General features: G+C 36.8%; 1 pseudogene; it reads left to right on the top strand.

The window, feature by feature from the left end:
- Positions 1 to 273: 273 nt before the first annotated feature.
- On the top strand, positions 274 to 778 carry LOC127194505 (histone deacetylase complex subunit SAP18-like; annotated as a pseudogene).
- Positions 779 to 4,290: the final 3,512 nt, after the last annotated feature.

The raw sequence follows: 4,290 nt of genomic DNA, 5'->3' as shown, positions 1-4,290 counted from the left end.
TCTACTTTGTTCTTCTGTTGCACCTAGGTGGGGATAGGGTTTACCACCAAGCACTGGGGGATGTCAGGGCAGGAACTGAAGCAGGAGCCCAGGCACAGGCCACAAGGGAATGCTGCCTCCTGGCCTCCTCCCCTGCTGGTACTCAGCCAGCTTTCTTATATAAGCCAAGACCATCTGCCCAGGATTGGCACTTTCCACAGTGTCTAAGCCCATTGTTGCTAAGAACAGACTATAAAAATATCTTCATTCAATAATCCACCACCGGTCTATCTCATGCTCGCTGCAGGGGTCAGAGGTCAGGCGAGCATCTGCCAGGCCAAAGGAGGAAGATGGCGGTGGAATCGCACGTTACCCAGTAGCAGGAGAAGCCAATCAACGCGGGAAGACCTGCCCGCTCCTGCTGCAGGTCTTCATCACCACCAAGGGCCGCCACCACCGATTGGACGAGTTCTCCCACAGAATGTGCCCACTGCCCTCGAGCCAGCTGCAGATCTACACCTAGATGGATGCAACCTTGAAAGAACTGACTAGCCTAGTAAAGGAGGTCTACCCAGAAGCCAGAAAGAAGGGTACACACTTCAATTTTGCAATTGTTTTTATGGATCTTAAAAGACCTGGATATCAAGTTAAGGAGATTGGCAGCACCATGTCCGGCAGGAAAGACACTGATGACTCCGTGACCTTGCAGTCACAGAAGATCCAAATAGGGAATTATCTGGACATAGCCACCACTCCTCCAAAGGGGACACCAGCTTCGTCAGGGCGGATGAGACCGTAGTGAATTTTATTGACATTCTCGAAGTTATTTTTCAGCGAGTTCGTAAAATAAACTTACTTAATCTTTTCCTCTCCTGAATTTTGCCATTAAGCCTTTAAATTTTCAACTAATTGTAACATTTATTTAGGAATTAGAGTTGGATGTACTTTGGTATATTAATGAAAGTCCATATATTTTAAGCTTTCTGTAAAATATGAAGTGCTCTTAGCAGTCTGTATAAACTATTGTGAAATACATATGTGTAATCAAAAAAAAAAAAAATCCGCCACCAAACATAAAGTTAAATGGCTACAGAAAAATGTTTATTCTAGTATTATAATAAATGCAGTGTACTTGTCATAGTCTGGGTTGCGTGTGTGTGTGTGTGTGTGTGTGTGTGTGTGTGTGTATGTGTGTATGTTTCATATGTATATAATTGCAATTTAAAGACATTGTAAATGTTATAGGTACACACTAGGACAAGTGCCTAAAGTTGGGACAATATCACTATTCTCTTCTTATACTTCTGATTTTTCTGCACAAACAAGAAAAGAAAATAAAGTCAGTCAGTCATGTGTGGCCTCATAATACTTTCCTTATGTTAGCATGTCTATTGACATTGCCAATTGGAGGATAGAGTAATGTTGGAGGGGAAGGTACCTGAGGGAAGACCTTTACTTAAATATAAAAAACTTAAATAACAACAATAATGATGATGATATAGTAATACAGAACTTCGGTGGCTACAAAACCAGGACATTTTTCTGGATAAAATGAAGAATGACAAAGCAGACATCATGTATATGCCTTTAACTTTAGCACTCAGGAGGCAGAGACAGGAGGGTCTCCATGAATTCAGGACTAGTCTCGTCTACATAATGTATGACCCAGGACAGCCAGGTGTACATAGTGAAACCCTGTGTTAGAAAACAATTTTTTAATTAAAAAAATGAAGAAAGGACACAAAAGGTAATGGCAGCATGGGCCATGGCAGTGCACCTGAGTCTGATGCTCCTAGACAGAATGTGAAAGAGACCCTGGAAAGTCTGGCTAATGCTGTATAGACTATCCAAGAGATCAGAATACTTACATGCAGTAATTACTTTTTTCTACTTTTAATTTCTCTCTTTTCTCTCAAATATCCATTAATTTAAATTATTACAATAAGCACTGCCTATCCCACAGTTCAATTGCTTTTCCTATAATTTGGTCATCTTCCTGTAATTAAATTCAAGGCAAATCATATCATATATCTCTTTATTAGACACTGTAACAGGAACTATTATATAGACCATACATTTTTGGGAAACACAAATGCTTGATTTTTAAGGGATGAGGAAGTTGTATGCTAGATTTTCATATTAACAAGGGAGGAAGTATGCAGAGTTAAGGAAGAAGAGAACCCTTGTATCCTTGTTGTAATCCACAATGTATACCCCTAAATAGTTGCCTTAGATGAAGCTGCTTAAATTATGCTGTAACCCATCCCTCTGGAGTCTTGACCTGCAGTTTAAGAAATACTGGCATTGATATATGAAATAGACAGATAATGCAAAAAGAACAAAAAACAAAACTCATTTTGCAAGATAGGTTCACCTTCTGCCCACATCAATCATTTTATAAAACCTGTCAAAAGGAAGCAAATTGTCTGGCTTAAATTTCTCCTCCAGACACTCTACAGGAAGTGTTAAGAGCCAACATAAATTCCCAGAGTGAACAGGAATAAAGATAATGAGGATGGTAGTCCCATTAATCAGCCTCAAATGATAATATTAAACTATATTGCAATGTTAGTTTTAAAAGGAAATAGCCATCTGGATATTTTTATTAATGTTTCATAGAAGAATATTATTTTGTAATCTTAGAGATCTAGAGTATATCATTTTTATTTTTAGCATGCTATTTGCCATCCTCTACTCTTTGCTTTTCCAATGTGCAGCTCTTTAACCAATCTTCATCTTAAATTGTCTACTTCTTTTAAATTATCTACTTCTTCTCTTCAACTCCATCCTGAAAAAGCTCAACATGGAAAAAGAATATAAGCAAATTTGAATAGCAGGGGCAGCAATTCACACATTCAGTCTAAGCACTCTATTAGTGTACAGTTCTGTAGAGGTAAAAATATCCTCCAACGTTAAAGGATACGAGAAATATGGAAAAACAGAACTTATTACTGAGAAACACTGTGAGCAAATTTGAACAGAGTAAATAAATAAAAATACTTTTCTTCACTTACCATATTCTACTGGTTGTGTTGCTTTTGCAACTTAATTGAGGTATAGAACTCCACTTTACATTTAAATGAGATATGGTTGTATACTTCATTTAAGTTACTAAAACAACAGCATCAGCACAATGTGATAAGTGATATATGCATATATGGCACTCCAGAGATACATTATATACAGCATATAGAGATATTACATTCACTATGTACTAGAGAAACCAAAGGAAGACACACAAAATAATAAAACTGAAAACAATGTAAGTAAATAAAATGGAATTCTAAAAAGTATAAATAATATACATCAACATATATGGAAGTAACTAAAGCAATACAAGAGAAAAATTTGTGGCGTTTGATACGTATATTGTATATCAGTAGGCAGATGAACTAACCCTGAGCCACATATTACTTGAGGATAGAATACATGTCGTGTTAATCAATACCCTGGCTCTTACTATTTTGTGAATGATTAAAATATCCTGTTCCATGGCATGGCACTCCAACAATGAAAATATATTGGTAGTTGAGATTTCTCCTATTAAAAGATTGTTGTATGTACCAAAAATAACTTGAGCAAACTTTATGCTTTTCCTGCCATAATAATCTCTCCTACCAGTACAGTCATTAATGGAGATGATTTTCTCAAAAAAACATAATTAAAAAAAAAATCCTGATTGAACAACTTGGGTAGAGAAGCCATTAAGTGTAGAGCTGCACTAGCCTGCTGCTGACTAGAGCAGCAGGGACATGAGGACACACGCAGCATCACTGAGCACGCTCAGTGAGCATAGTAAAGACGATGGATACAATCTCAGATAATGAGCAACTTAATTTACTGACTAGATACTCCGTGCTAGTTTATGAGGGAAATATGATCCTCTAACATAGAAGAAAGCCTTATAGTTACTTAAACATTACACCTGAATGAAGCCTGGAGTCTTAAAATAGAAATTTCAAAATACTAATTTATTCTCTTAACAAATGTGCCCTGGTTGTGTAACACTACGAGAAAAATTGATGAATGTCATTTGGAAACTCTGTACTACCTTGTAACTTTTTCTCAAATGTAAATATATCATACAATGTAAAGCTTGCTAATTAAAAGAAAAAACATATAGCATTAAAATTTTGTCTGAACAAAGCAAAAACCTTAGTGGTAAAGAATGTGAAGCAAGAAGTTGTTGTTATAGTCTATAATAGTTACCGTAGCAAAAGGACATGATATGTCATTGTTTGAATATGATATGTCTCGCCACAGGCTCACACATGGGAATATTAGCTTCTCAGCTAGTGGCACTGTTTGGGA

This window comes from Acomys russatus, chromosome 10 (genome assembly GCF_903995435.1).
Source record: "Acomys russatus chromosome 10, mAcoRus1.1, whole genome shotgun sequence".
Lineage (NCBI taxonomy): Eukaryota > Metazoa > Chordata > Mammalia > Rodentia > Muridae > Acomys > Acomys russatus.
Note: the sequence above shows the minus strand (reverse complement) of the source record. Positions and strands in the feature narration are given on the sequence as shown.